Source organism: Oncorhynchus nerka, linkage group LG11 (assembly GCF_034236695.1).
Source record: "Oncorhynchus nerka isolate Pitt River linkage group LG11, Oner_Uvic_2.0, whole genome shotgun sequence".
Taxonomy (NCBI): domain Eukaryota; kingdom Metazoa; phylum Chordata; class Actinopteri; order Salmoniformes; family Salmonidae; genus Oncorhynchus; species Oncorhynchus nerka.
The window spans coordinates 29,883,909-29,899,880 of NC_088406.1; positions in this window are offsets into that span (position 1 = coordinate 29,883,909).

Sequence of the window (15,972 nt, forward strand, 5' to 3'; positions counted from 1 at the left end):
TTGTTATTCTTAATAATTGTATTACAATGTATATTGTATACATTGTTGCTTTGGCAATATTGACACAATGGTTTTCATGCCAATAAAGTAGTTGAATTTTTATTTGAGTATAGGGAGAGAGAGAGTGGGAGAGAGAGGATAGGGAGAGAGAGAGGATAGGGAGAGAGTGGGTGAGGTAGAGAGAGAGTGAGGTAGAGAGTGGGTGAGGTAGAGAGTGAGTGAGGTAGAGAGTGAGGTGGGTAGAGAGTGAGTGAGGTAGAGAGTGAGTGGGGTAGAGAGTGAGTGAGGTAGAGAGAGAGCAAGGGGGAGAGAGAGGATCGGGAGAGAGAGAATAGATGTAGAGAGAGAGAGAGTTAGAGATAGAGTGAGGTAGAGAGAGAGAGAGAGGTAGAGAGAGAGAGGTAGAAAGAGAGAGGTAGAGAGAGAGAGAGAGAGAGAGAGAGAGGTAGAGAGAGAGAGAGAGGTAGAGAGAGAGAGGTAGAAAGAGAGAGGTAGAGAGAGAGAGAGAGAGGTAGAGAGAGAGAAAGAGAGAGAGAGAGAGAGAGAGAGAGGGAGAGAGTGAGGTAGAGATAGAGAGGTAGAGAGAGAGAGAGGTAGACGTAGAGAGAGAGAAGTAGACGTAGAGAGAGAGAGGTAGAGATAGAGAGAGAGGTAGAGGTAGAGATAGGTAGAGGTAGAGAGAGAGTGAGGTAGAGAGAGAGTGGTAGAGGGAGAGAGGTAGAGTGAGAGAGGTAGAGTGAGATAGAGGTAGAGAGAGGTAGAGGTTGAGAGAGAGGTAGAGAGAGGTAGAGGTAGAGGTAGAGCGAGGTGGAGGTAGAGAGAGGTGGAGGTAGAGGGAGAGGTAGAGAGAGGTAGAGGTAGAGAGAGGTATAGGTAGAGAGAGGTGGAGGTAGAGAGAGAGAGTGAGGTAGAGAGAGAGAGAGAGAGAGAGGGAGAGAGGTAGAGAGAGAGGTAGAGAGAGAGAGAGGTAGAGAGAGAGAAAGGCAGAGAGAGAGAGAGAGAGAGGTAGAGAGAGAGAAATATATCTAATATATCTCATCAAAAACACAGAGAACCAGACAACAAAAATATACGCCTTCAATATGACGAAACACTGAAGCAATACAAACACACCCTAAGAACAAAAAAGGAACAGCACATTAGAAATCAGCTCGATGGAATTGAGGAATCCATAGAATCAAACCACTTCTGGGAGAATTTGAATAAATTAAACAAACTCATCATGAGGAATTGGCTATCCAAAATGGGGATATGTGGAGAAATCATTTTGCAAACCTCTACAGCAATATAACAAAGAGCCCAGAACAAAAAAGATATACAAGAAAAATTACAAATCCTTGAATTAGCAGTCAAAGACTGTGGATACCCCAATTACAGAAGAAGAATTATTGGAAAAACTATGCACTCTCCAACCCAAAAAGTCCTGTGGTGCTGATGGTATTTTAAATGAAATGAAACTTCTGCACTCAACAATCCGGTCGCATTTCGCTTCGCTCCACAGGTAGTATCACATTTTTCATTTCATTTCATTACAGTACAACGGCTTGATTTGTTTGATCGTAGCTAGCTACATAGCTAGCTACATAGCCGTCTTTGTATCAAAGATAATTGTGTAGTCTAGAGCGATTTCCTAGGTTAGCTAGCCAGCTATTGTCGTTCTTTTAACGCAACGTAACGTAATCAACACTGCTAGCTAGCCAGCTAGCCCCGAATAGCAGCACAGTAGAAACTATTACACTCAACGGAACGACTTGATTAGTGTAGTGTCAACAACGCAGCCAATGCCAACTAGCCTACTTAGTCAACAACGCAGCCTCTGCCAGCTAGCCTACTTCAGCAGTACTGTATCATTTTAATCATTTTAGTCAATAAGATTCTTGCTACGTAAGCTTAACTCTCTGAACACTCGTGACGTGTAGTCCACTTGTCATTCCAATCTCCTTTGCATTAGCGTAGCCTCTTGTGTAGCCTGTCAACTATGTGTCTGTCTATCCCTGTTCTCTCCTCTCTGCACAGACCATACAAACGCTCCACACCGCGTGGCGCGGCCACCCTAATCTGGTGGTCCCAGCTCGCACGACCCACGTGGAGTTCCAGGTCTCCGGTAGCCTCTGGAACTGCCGATCTGCGGCCAACAAGGCAGAGTTCATCTCCGCCTATGTCTCCCTCCAGTCCCTCGACTTCTTGGCACTGACGGAAACATGGATCACCACAGACAACACTGCTACTCCTACTGCTCTCTCTTCGTCTGCCCACGTGTTCTCGCACACCCCGAGAGCTTCTGGTCAGCGGGGTGGTGGCACCGGGATCCTCATCTCTCCCAAGTGGTCATTCTCTCTTTCTCCCCTTACCCATCTGTCTATCGCCTCCTTTGAATTCCATGCTGTCACAGTTACCAGCCCTTTCAAGCTTAACATCCTTATCATTTATCGCCCTCCAGGTTCCCTCAGAGAGTTCATCAATGAGCTTGATGCCTTGATAAGCTCCTTTCCTGAGGACGGCTCACCTCTCACAGTTCTGGGCGACTTTAACCTCCCCACGCCTACCTTTGACTCATTCCTCTCTGCCTCCTTCTTTCCACTCCTCTCCTCTTTTGACCTCACCCTCTCACCTTCCCCCCTACTCACAAGGCAGGAAATACGCTCGACCTCATCTTTACTAGATGCTGTTCTTCCACTAACCTCGTTGCAACTCCCCTCCAAGTCTCCGACCACTACCTTGTATCCTTTTCCCTCTCGCTCTCATCCAACACTTCCCACACTGCCCCTACTCGGATGGTATCGCGCCGTCCCAACCTTCGCTCTCTCTCCCCCGCTACTCTCTCCTCTTCCATCCTATCATCTCTTCCCTCTGCTCAAACCTTCTCCAACCTATCTCCTGATTCTGCCTCCTCAACCCTCCTCTCCTCCCTTTCTGCATCCTTTGACTCTCTATGTCCCCTATCCTCCAGGCCGGCTCGGTCCTCCCCTCCCGCTCCGTGGCTCGACGACTCATTGCGAGCTCACAGAACAGGGCTCCGGGCAGCCGAGCGGAAATGGAGGAAAACTCGCCTCCCCTGCGGACCTGACATCCTTTCACTCCCTCCTCTCTACATTTTCCTCTTCTCTCTCTGCTGCTAAAGCCACTTTCTACCACTCTAAATTCCAAGCATCTGCCTCTAACCCTAGGAAGCTCTTTGCAACCTTCTCCTCCCTCCTGAATCCTCCTCCCCCTCCCCCCTCCTCCCTCTCTGCAGATGACTTCGTCAACCATTTTGAAAAGAAGGTCGACGACATCCGATCCTCGTTTGCTAAGTCAAACGACACCGCTGGTTCTGCTCACACTGCCCTACCCTGTGCTCTGACCTCTTTCTCCCCTCTCTCTCCAGATGAAATCTCGCGTCTTGTGACGGCCGGCCGCCCTACAACCTGCCCGCTTGACCCCATCCCCTCCTCTCTTCTCCAGACCATTTCCGGAGACCTCCTCCCTTACCTCACCTCGCTCATCAACTCATCCCTGACCGCTGGCTACGTCCCTTCCGTCTTCAAGAGAGCGAGAGTTGCACCCCTTCTGAAAAAACCTACACTCGATCCCTCCGATGTCAACAACTACAGACCAGTATCCCTTCTTTCTTTTCTCTCCAAAACTCTTGAACGTGCCGTCCTTGGCCAGCTCTCCCGCTATCTCTCTCAGAATGACCTTCTTGATCCAAATCAGTCAGGTTTCAAGACTAGTCATTCAACTGAGACTGCTCTTCTCTGTATCACGGAGGCGCTCCGCACTGCTAAAGCTAACTCTCTCTCCTCTGCTCTCATCCTTCTAGACCTATCGGCTGCCTTCGATACTGTGAACCATCAGATCCTCCTCTCCACCCTCTCCGAGTTGGGCATCTCCGGCGCGGCCCACGCTTGGATTGCGTCCTACCTGACAGGTCGCTCCTACCAGGTGGCGTGGCGAGAATCCGTCTCCACACCACGTGCTCTCACCACTGGTGTCCCCCAGGGCTCTGTTCTAGGCCCTCTCCTATTCTCGCTATACACCAAGTCACTTGGCTCTGTCATAACCTCACATGGTCTCTCCTATCATTGCTATGCAGACAACACACAATTAATCTTCTCCTTTCCCCCTTTCTGATGACCAGGTGGCGAATCGCATCTCTGCATGTCTGGCAGACATATCCGTGTGGATGACGGATCACCACCTCAAGCTGAACCTCGGCAAGACGGAGCTGCTCTTCCTCCCGGGGAAGGACTGCCCGTTCCATGATCTCGCCATCACGGTTGACAACTCCATTGTGTCCTCCTCCCAGAGCGCTAAGAACCTTGGCGTGATCCTGGACAACACACCTGTCGTTCTCAACTAACATCAAGGCGGTGGCCCGTTCCTGTAGGTTCATGCTCTACAACATCCGCAGAGTACGACCCTGCCTCACACAGGAAGCGGCGCAGGTCCTAATCCAGGCACTTGTCATCTCCCGTCTGGATTACTGCAACTCGCTGTTGGCTGGGCTCCCTGCCTGTGCCATTAAACCCCTACAACTCATCCAGAACGCCGCAGCCCGTCTGGTGTTCAACCTTCCCAAGTTCTCTCACGTCACCCCGCTCCTCCGCTCCCTCCACTGGCTTCCAGTTGAAGCTCGCATCCGCTACAAGACCATGGTGCTTGCCTACGGAGCTCTGAGGGGAACGGCACCTCAGTACCTCCAGGCTCTGATCAGGCCCTACACCCAAACAAGGGCACTGTGTTCATCCACCTCTGGCCTGCTCGCCTCCCTACCACTGAGGAAGTACAGTTCCCGCTCAGCCCAGTCAAAACTGTTCGCTGCTCTGGCCCCCCAATGGTGGAACAAACTCCCTCACGACGCCAGGACAGCGGAGTCAATCACCACCTTCCGGAGACACCTGAAACCCCACCTCTTTAAGGAATACCTAGGATAGGATAAAGTAATCCCTCTCACCCCCCCCCCTGAAAAGATTTAGATGCACTACTGTTCCACTGGAGGTCATAAGGTGAATGCACCAATTTGTAAGTCGCTCTGGATAAGAGCGTCTGCTAAATGACTTAAATGTAAATGTAAATGTGAAATGATCAAATATACAGACCACAAATTCAAATTGGCTATACTCAAACTCTTCAACATTATCCTCACTGCAGGTATTCTCCCCGATATTTGGAACCAGGGATTGATCACACCAATCTATAAAAATTGAGACAAATTTGACCCAAATAATTACAGAGGAATTCGCGTTAACAGCAACTTGGTGAAAATTCTTTGCAGTATTATAAATAGCAGACTCCATAATTTCCTTGATGAACACAACGTCCTGAGCAGAAGCCAGATTGGATTTCTAAAAAAGTATCGTACAACAGACCACATTTACACCCTCCACACTCTAATTGATAAACAAGTAAAACAAAACAAAGGCAAAATCTACTCGTGTTTTGTAGATTTCAAGAAAGCATTTGATTCAATTTGGCACAAATGTCTTTTTTATAAACTAATAGAAAGTGGTATTGGAGGGAAAACATATGATTTTATTAAATCAATGTACACTAAAAACAAATGTGCGGTTAAAATTGGCAACAACCAAACAGACTTCTTCTCTCAGGGAAGGGGAGTGAAACAGGGCTGCCCAATAAGTCCAACACTATTTAATACCTACATTAATAAATTGGCAAAAACATTAGAATAATCGGCAGCACCTGGTATCACCCTACACAACACTGAAATCAAATGTCTGCTGTACGCAGATGACCTGGTGCTGCTGTCTCCCACTAAAGAGGGGTTACAGCAGCACCTAGATCATCTTCACAGGTTCTGTCAGACCTGGGCTCTGACCGTTAACCTAAAAAAACAAATATAATGATATTCCAAAAAGGACCGGAAATAAGGATGACAAATATAAATTCAATTTGGACACAGTTCTATTAGAACACACCAAAAACTACACATATCTAGGACTAAATATCAGCAACACAGGTAGCTTTCACATGGCTTTGAATGAGCTGAGAGACATTAAAATTAACATCAAAATCGAAATTACAATTAGAATCTGGCTCAAAAATGTTCAATCAGTTACAGAACCATTTGCTCTATATGGCAGTGAAGTATGGGGTCCAATCTCTAATAATGAATTTACCAAATGGGACGAACATCCAATTGAAATACTGCATGCAGAGTTTTGCAAGACTGTATTGCAAGTGCAAAGAAAAACTCCCCATAACGCATGTAGAGCAGAATTGGGCCAATACCCCCTCCTCATTCGAGTAGAAAAAAGAGCCATCAAATTTTACAACCATCTAAAAACAAGTGACCCCAAAACATTCCATCACACAGCTCTACAATGTCAAGAGATGAAACAAGAGAAGAGTCCCCTCAGCCAACTGGTTCTGAGGCTCAGTTCACTAACACAAACCAACCCTATATAGGACAGCACTCAGAAAATCTGGCCCAACCAAATCATCACAAAACAAAAAGAAAAATATATCACCACAAAAAAATCTAAGTAAACTTCAATGCTATTTGGCACTAAACAGACAGTTCATGGTGGCAGACTATCTGACCACTGTGACTGATAGAAAACTGAGGAAAACATTGACTAGGTACAGACTCAGTGAGCACAGTCTGGCTATAGAGACCGGTCGTCACAGACAAACCTGGCTGCCCAGAGAGGACAGGCTGTGCTCACTCTGCCCCAGGAGAGAGGTAGAGACAGAGCTGCATTTCCTATTACACTGTGACAAATACTCAGACCTAAGAGAATATTTATTTCCCAAAATTATAATTCAATGTTTTGTTTTGTCTTTACCTTGTCTTCTCAGTCATGTTGACACTGGTCTACTACCATTGCTTAAATGTATTGTTGTTCTCATTAATATTGTTGTTGTAGTTGTTGTTAATGGTAATCCCATGTCCACTACTACTATTATTATTGCTGTTTGTCCCACCATTTATCTATATAAATATATATTTTTATTTTTCGATATTTATACTTTGTAAGTAATAATGAACTTGCCATGTCAATAAAGTCAATTGAATTTAATTGAATTGAGAGAGAAGTAGAGAGATAAGTAAAGAGAGAGGGAGGTAGGGAGAGAGGGAGAGAGAGGGAGAGAGAGGTAGAGAGAGAGGGAGAGGGAGAGAGAAGGTGATGTGGAGAGAGTGAGGGAGAGAGAGGGAGAGAGAGAGAGGGAGAGAGAGATTATGTGGAGAGAGATAGGTAGAGAGAGAGAGAGATTATGTGGAGAGAGAGAGAGATGTTGTCTACCTCACTTGCTTTGGCAATGTTAACACATGTTTCCCATGCCAATAAAGCCCTTGAATTGAATTGAATTGAATTGAGAGAGATTATGTGGAGAGAGAGAGAGATTATGTGGAGAGAGAGGTAGAGAGAGAGAGAGGAGAGAGAGAGTGACGTGGAGAGAGAGTGGGGTAGAGAGAGGATAGAGAGAGAGAAAGAGAGAGGGAGAGAAAGAGAGGGAGAGAGTGACTTGGAGAGAGAGAGGTAGAGAGAGAGTGAGGGAGAGAAAGAGTGGGAGAGAAAGAGAGGTAGAGAGTGAGGTAGAGAGATGGAGAGAGGGGGAGAGAAAAGTATAGGGAGAGAGTGAGGTAGAGAGAGAGAAGTAGAGAGAGAGAGTTTATAGGGAGAGAAAGAATATAGGGAGAGAGAGAGTGAGGGAGAGAAAGAGTGGGAGGGAGAGAGACAGAGAGAGACAGAGAGTGAGGTAGAGAGATGGAGAGAGAGAAGTATAGGGAGAGATAGAGGTAGAGAGAGAGTGAAGTAGAGAGAGTGTGAGGTAGAGAGAGTGAGTGTGAGGTAGAGAGAGAAAGAGTATAGAAAGAGAGAGAGAGAGAGAGAGAGAGATTATGTGGAGAGAGAGATTAGGTAGAGAGAGAGATAGGTAGAGAGAGAGATTATGTGGAGAGAGAGGGGGAGAGATTTTGTGGAGAGAGACAGAGAGATTATGTGGAGAGAGAGATAGGTAGAGAGATCGATTATGTGGAGAAAGATAGGTAGAGAGAGAGAGATTATGTGGAGAGATAGGTAGAGATTATGTGGAGAGAGAGAGAGAGAGAGAGAGAGAGAGAGAGAGAGAGAGTGAGAGAGAGGGAGATTATGTGGAGAGAGAGAGAGAGAGAGAGAGAGAGAGAGAGAGAGAGAGAGAGAGATTATGTGGAAAGAGAGATAGGTAGAGAGAGAGATTATGTGGAGAGAGATAGGTAGAGATTATGTGGAGAGAGAGATAGGTAGAGATTATGTGGGGAGAGCGATTATAGGGAGTTAGAGGATAGGGAGAGAGATAGGTAGAGATTGTAGGGAGAGAGTATGTGGAGAGAGAGAGATAGGTAGAGATTATAGGGAGAGAGTATCTAGAGCAGGGGTGTCAAAGTCAAATGGACGGAGGGCCAAATAAAAAAATCAGCTACAAGACGAGGGCCGGACTGTTCGAATGTTCATTGAAAAATGTTTAAATGACGCATATAGTCTAGTGAACCTAATTGAACCTACTGAAAACCTAACAAATATATTACAATATGATCAGATAAATAAAGCAATATTTTCTTATGGCTCTGTCAGTAATCTTTAATTTTCAACAGACACAAAAGACAAATTTCCTTTATATAAATATCCCCATAACATGAACATTAAATGAAAGAAACCGATTCAAGGCACCATCAGTAGACTATATTTTCTATTTTAGCAAAAGTGGGCTAAATTTACTTCAAAGAAAAACAATAATAGCAATTTTCTATCATCCACTCAACTGAAATATTTTAAAATATAATTGGATTGAAATACAAAAAAATAAAGTGCAAAAATCTATTAATCAAAAACAACACTTTGTTTAAGGAGAAGTAACATGCAGTGAAAACAAATATTAAATTTTAACTTTTAAACTTGAACTGAGTAAAAACTCTAAATATGTGATTGCACAGTAATGTTCACTTGTTTGAGGTTGAGGTGATACTTGGTGGTGTCCCATCTTTTCCACAAGTTCATCAATGTTGTGGCTGAAGAAATCCTCAGAATTGAGTGGAGGTGTTCAGCAGTAAGTCGACTTCTGTGTGATGTTTTGTTCAGGTTCATCAAAGAAAACAGTTGTTCACACAGGTATGTGCTGCCAAACATAGACAACGTTTGAGCAGCCTGGATGCGCAGCTGGGGCATTGTGCCGGGGAGAAACGGGCGAACTCCGCAGCACCCACTGATATTTTGCCCTCAGTGCATCATTGCATTGGAGGTCAATCAACTCCATTTGGAGGTTTGGTGGTGAGCTTTCCACGTCAACAGCAAATGGGTTACCGAGCAGTTCCAACCTGCTTTTTGTGCTTCAAAGTCAGCAAATCGGCGTCGAAAGTCAGCGGCAAGCATACCTATTTTATCAGCCAACTGTGTGCTCGGGAACGCACTGGTAGAGAGCTTCTCTTTCATGGTCTGGCAGCTGGGAAAGTGGCTCAAAGATCTGCGTCTCCCACAGAGTCAGTTTGGTTTTAAATGCCTTCACTGTACTGTACATATCAGAGATGACACGATCCCGACCCTGCAGCTGCAAGTTTATTGCATTCAGATGACTCGTAATGTCACACAGAAAAGCCATTTCACACAGAAACATTTCGTCTCGGAGTTGTGTTGTGTCTTTCCCTTTGCTGTCCAAGAACAGACAAATCTCCTCACGAAGCTCGAAACATCTTTGAAGCACCTTTCCCTGGCTTAGCCATCGCACCTCTGTGTGATAAGGCAAATCACCATGCTCCGTTTCTAACTCCGTCAGAAATGTCTTGAACTGGCGGTGATTCAAACCTTTGGCTCTGATAAAGTTAACTGTGCGCGTGATGATGCTCATTACATGCTCCATTTTCAAGGCTTTAGATGATACAATGATAAGCTGTCAGCTCACCTGTCGCGTTTTCCTCTTGCATCTTTTCCCGTATCTTCGCCACCAGTCCGCTCCTGTGTCCACACATCGCAGGTGCTCCGTCGGTTGTCAAACCCACGAGTTTTTCCCAAGGCAGCTCCATCTCATTTACACATCTTGACACCTCTTCATACAAATCATGCCCCGTAGTTGTGCCATGCATAGGACGTAAAGCCAAAAACTCCTCTGTCACGCTTTAGGTTGGAGTCCACTCCGCGGATGAAAATTGACAACTGGGCAATGTCAGAAATGTCGGTGCTCTCATCCACAGCCAAGGAATATGCAATAAAATCTTTTCCCTTTTTCACAAGCTGCTCTTTTAGATTGATGGACAACTGGTCTACTCTCTCGGCAATGGTGTTTCTGCTCAGACTCACATTTAAAAGAGTTGCCTTTTTTCTGGGCAAACTTCGTCACAAACTTTAATCATGCAGTTTTTGATGAAATCCCCCTCCGTAAATGGCCGGGCTGATTTAGCGATCTCTTCTGCCAAAATAAAACTGGCCTTGACAGCAGCCTGGCCTTGTGATTTGGCTTTTGAACAGAGCCTGAGATTTGAGGCCTCGTTTTAATTCCTCTGCCTTTTGTAGCCTTTGTTCCATGTCCATATTCTTGTTTTTGTCCGCGTGTTTCGTTTCATAATGTCGTCTCAGATTATACTCTTTCAGTACCGCCACACTTTCTCCACACAGAAGACACACAGGTTTTCCAGCTACCTTCGTGAACATATACTCCGACTCCCACCTTGTTTGAAACCCCCGGTTCTCAGTATCCACCTTCCGTTTTGCCATTTTTGATGGGTATCTGAAAGTTAATTTTACTGTGATGCTGACGACTGCTGTGCCAATAAATATTGAAATGAAGCAGCCTACTGCTCGGTGCGTCACCTTTGCATTGTGGGAAATGTAGTATTGGTGCGTGTAAAAGATCTGCGGGCTGCCGGCTTGCTGCGGGCCGGTTCTAATAATAAATCAAGATCATCCCAGGGGCCGTAAAAAACCTTCTTGCGGGCCGGATGTGGCCCGCGGGCCTTGACTCTGACATATGTGATCTAGAGAGAGAGAGATTATGTGGAGAGAGAGATAGGTAGAGATTATTTGGAGAGAGAGATTATAGGGAGATAAAGGATAGGGAGAGAGCGAGAGAGAGAGAGAGAGAGAGAGAGAGAGAGAGGTAGAGATAATAGGGAGAGAGTAGGCAGAGAGAGAGATTATATGGAGATAGAGGATAGGGAGAGAGAGGATAGGTAGAGAGAGAGGTAATGAGAAAGAGAGAGTATAGGGAGATAGAGTATAGGGAGAGAGAGATAGTGGAGAGAGAGAGGTAGAGAGAAAGGTAGAGAGAGATCACAGTATACTTGAACAGAGCAATACTCAATCGTGAGGCATCAAAGCCAAAGGATCTAGGTAATATTAAGAAATGCTATAGATGGAAGGAATGTAGTTTGGAAACCCACTAAATAACAATTAGGCAACAACAAATTCAATCCCTTTCAGACATCTTCCTGGACAAAAAGTTCCACTGTAATCGGGAAGGTGTAAACGTGGAAGTAGAAAATCTTAAGGGTATATTTGACCTCTCAGCTTCCCTATCAAATCTAAAAATCTCAAATAGAAAACCGAAGAAAATGGACAACAATGACAAATGGTTTGATGAAGAATGCAAAAATCTAAGAAAGAAATTGAGAAACCTGTCCAACCAAAAACATCGAGACCTGGAAAACCTGAGTCTACACCTTCACTATTGTGAATCACTAAAACAACACAGAAATACACTATGGAAAAAGAAGGAACAGCGTGTCAGAAAACAGCTCAATGTAATGGAAGAATCCAGAGACTAACCACTTCTGGGAAAATTGGAAAATACTAAACAAACAACAACACAAAGAGTTATCTATCCAAAATGGAGATGTATGGGTAAACCACTTCTCCAATCTTTTTGGCTTTATAACAAAGAACAAAAACATATACATGATCTTCATACAAATCTTAGAATGAACTATTAAAGACTACCAGAACCCACTGGATTCTCTAATGACCTTGAATGAACCACAGGACAAATAAAAACCCTCCAACCCAGAAAGGCCTGTGGTGTTGATGGTATCCTCAATGAAATGATCAAATATACATACAACAAATTCCAATTGGCTATACTAAAACTCTTTTACATCATCCTTAGCTCTGGCATCTTCCCCAATATTTGGAACCAAGGACTGATCACCCCAATCCACAAAAGTGGAGACAAATTTGACCCCAATAACTACTGTGGGATATGCGTCAACAGCAACTATGGGAAAATCCACTGCATTATCATTAACAGCAGTCTCTTACATTCCCTCAGTGAAAACAATGTACTGAGGAAATGTCAAATTGGCTATTACCAAATTATCTTATGACAGACCACGTATTCACCCTGCACAGCCTAATTGACAAACAAACAAACAAAAACAAAGGCAAAGTCTTCTCATGCTTTGTTGATTTTTAAAAAAGCCCTCGACTCAATTTGGCATGAGTGTCTACTATACAAATTGATGGAAAGTGGTGTTGGGGGATAAACATACGACATTATAAAATCCATGGACACAAACAACAAGTGTGCGGTTAAAATAGGCAAAAGACACACAACATTTCTTCCCACAGGGCCGTGGGCTGAGACAGGGATGCAGTTTAAGTCCCACCCTCTTCAACATATATATCGATGAATTGGCGAGGGCACTAGAATAGTCTGCAGCACCCGGCCTCACCCTACTAGAATCTGAAGTCAAATGTCTTCTGTTTGCTGATGTCCTGGTTCTTCTGTCCCCAACCAAGGAGGGCCTACAGCAGCACCTAGATCTTTTGCACAGATTCTGTCAGACCGGGGCCCTGACAGTAAATCTCAGCAAGACAAAAATAAAGGTATTGCAAGAAGGTCCAGTCGCCAGGAACACAAATACAAATTCCATCTAGACACCATTGCCCTAGAGCACACAAAAAATGATACATACCTCAACCTAAACATCAGCGCCACCGGTACCTTCCACAAAGCTGTGAATGATAGAAATCAAAGCAAGAAGGTCCTTCTATGCCATCAAAAGGAACATAAAATTCAACATACCAATTAGGATCTGGATAAAAATACTTCAATAAGTTATAGAAATCATTGCCCTTCATGGTTGTGAGTTCTGGGGTCCGCTCATCAACCAATAATTCACAACAAGGGACAAACACCAAATTAAAACTCTGCATTCAGAATTCTGCAAAAATATCCTCAGTGTACAATGTTGAACACCAAATAATGCATGCAGAGCAGATTTAGACCGATACCCCCCTAATTATCAAAATCCAAGAAAAGAGCTGTTAAATTCTACAATTTCTACAAAAGGAAGCGATTCCCACATGTTCCATAACAAAGCCATCACTTACAGAGCAATTAACTTAAAGAAGTTCCCCCTAAGCAAGCTGGTCCTGGGGCTCTGTTCACTAACACAAACAGACCCCACAGAGCCCCAGGACCAACACAATCAAATCATGAGATTACTTGACACATTGGAAAAATATGTTTTTTAAAACAGAGCACACTAGAGTACTATTTGGCCCTAACAGAGAGTACACAGTGGCAGAATACCTGACCACTGTGACTGACCCAAAATTAAATATTTGGCTATGTAAAGACTCGATGAGCCTAGCCTGCTATTGAGAGAGGCCACCGAAGGCAGACCTGGTGCAGTGCACACGGGCCGGGCGCAGTGCACGCTAACCAAGGTTGCCAGGTGCACGGTGTTTCCTCCGACACATTGGTGCGGCTGGCTTCCGGGTTGGATGCGCGCTGTGTTAAGAAGCAGTGCGGCTTGGTTGGGTTGTGTTTCGGAGGACGCATGACTTTCGACCTTCGTCTCTCCCGAGCCCGTACGGGAGTTGTAGCGATGAGACAAGATAGTAGCTACTAACAATTGGATTCCACGAAATTGGGGAGAAAAAGTGGTAAAATTCAACAACAAAAAAGATTTGTGATCTGTTGCCACAAGAAAAGGGAAACCAGGGAAAAACAAACATTTGTAAATACAACCTATATATTTTTTTTATTTATTTCCCCTTTTGTACTTTAACTATTTGTACATCATTACAACACTGTATATAGGCACAATATGACATTTGAAATGTCTTTATTGTTTTGGAACTTTTGTGAGTTTATTTTTTTAAATTTCACCTTTATTTAACCAGGTGTAATGTTTGCTGTTAATTTTGAATTGTTTATTTCACTGTTGTTTATGATCTATTTCACTTGCTTTGAAAATAAAGTCAATAAAATAAAATGTTATTGAATTTAAGGGCTTTATGTCAAGGTCATTAGAGCCATCAACGCATCTCTCCTGTAAAGCTCCCATTGGGGGAGAGGGAGAAGAGAGAGGGAGAGTGGATGGGATCTGGGTGCATGGGGAGTTTATATTAGCATGGTGTCAAGGGAGAAACGTATTGTACAGCATTTTTAAGTTTCAAGCTTGAAGACAATAGTTTATTTTTCCAGAACCATAGTATTATGTAAATGTGTTCTGGGGGACTTTTTATTCATTAATTCAGCCATTTCCATACCCATGAGTAGACATGTGATAAACTGTATTTACAATGGAGTTGCGCTATTTTTGTGAGCTATATTGGATCCCAATAGTAAATAGGAAAACTGTGTTTACTGTGCACACAACCCTAACCCTAACCCGAACCCACTCTATAAGTGCATGATGGGATACTGTGAATGGAATGAAAATATATGACATATTCTAACTAATTAATTTAGCCATGTACACTGAACAAAAATATAAGCGCCACATGTAAAAGTGTTGGTCCAATGTTTCATGAGCTGAAATAAAAGATCACAGAAACGTTCCATTTGCACAAAAAACGTATTTCTCCAAAATGTTGTGCTCAAATTTGTTTACATCCTAGTTAGTGAGCACTTCTTCTTTGCCAAGATAATCCATCCATGTGACAGGTGTGGCATATCAAGAAGATGATTAAACACCATGATCATTACACAGGTGCACCTTGTGCTGGGGACAAGAAAAGGCCACTCTAAAATGTGCAGTTTTGTCACACAACACAATGCCACAGATATCTAAAGTTTTGAGGGAGCATGCAATTGGCATGCTGACTGTAGGAATGTCCACCAGAGCTGTTGCCAGAGAATGTAATGTTAATTTCTCTACCATAAGCCGACCGACCTCATAACCGCAGACCACGTGCAACCACGCCAGCCCAGGACCTCCACATCCAGCTTCTTCACCTGTGGGATCGTCTAAGACCAGCCACCTGGACAGCTGATGAAACTGTGGGTTTGCACAACCAAAGAATTTCTGCACAAATTGTCAGAAACAGTCTCAGGGAAGCTAATCTGCATGCTCGTCATCCTCATCAGGGTCTTGACCTGATTACAGTTTGGTGTCATAACCAACTTCAGTGAGCAAATGCTCACCTTCGATGGCCATTGGCACGCTGGAGAAGTGTGCTCTTCACAGATGAATTGCCGTTTCAACTGTACCAGGTAGATGGCAGACAGCTTGTATGGCGTTGTGTGAGCGAGTGGTTTGCTGATGTCAACGTTGTGAAGAGAGTGCCCCCATGATGGCGGTGAGGTCATGGTATGGGCAGACATAAGCTACGGACAATGAACGCAATTGCATTTTATCGATGTTAATTTGAATGCACAGAGATACTGTGACGAGATCCTGAGGCCCATTGTTGTGCGATTCATCCGCCACCATTACCTCATGTTTCAGCATGGTAATGCATGGCCCCATGTTGCAAGGATCTGTATACAATTCATGGAAGCTGAACATGTCCCAGTTCTTCCATGGCCTGTATACCCACCAATTGAACACATTTGGGATGCTCTGGATCGACATGTACAACAGTGTGTTCAATTTCCCGCGAATATCCAGCAACTTCGCATAGCCATTGAAGAGATGTGTCGCACTGCATGAGGCAAATGGTGGTCACACCAGATGCTGACTGGTTTTCTAATCCACACCCCTCCCATTTATTTAGGTATCTGTTACCAACAGATTCATATCTGTATTCCCAGTCATGTGACATCCATATA